A 395-nucleotide genomic window follows, 5' to 3' on the forward strand; every position below is an offset into this window, starting at 1 on the left:
ATTATCATAGGAGGGGATTTCCTCCTTGACGCTTATATGGCACAATCCTCACCATCCTCATAAAGTAGGGGAGAGTGTGAGTTGATAAGGATTTGTGCCTATTTTATGAGAATGATGGGGATTATGCTACATAGGCGACAAGGAGGGAAATCTCCTCCTATGATAAGGATACCCATTAATCACACACACATATAGATTAATGGGTATCATTGTCATAGGAGGGGATTTTCTCCTTGACGCTTATGTGGCACAATCCTCACCATCCTCATAAAGTAGGAGAGAGTGTGAGTTGATGGGGATTTGTGCCTATTTTATGAGGATGGTGGGGATTGTGCCACATAGGCGATAAGGAGGGAAATCTCCTCCTATGACAAGGATACCCATTAATATATATA

The sequence above is a fragment of the Asparagus officinalis genome, chromosome 7 (assembly GCF_001876935.1).
Source record: "Asparagus officinalis chromosome 7, Aspof.V1, whole genome shotgun sequence".
Taxonomy (NCBI): Eukaryota; Viridiplantae; Streptophyta; class Magnoliopsida; order Asparagales; family Asparagaceae; genus Asparagus; species Asparagus officinalis.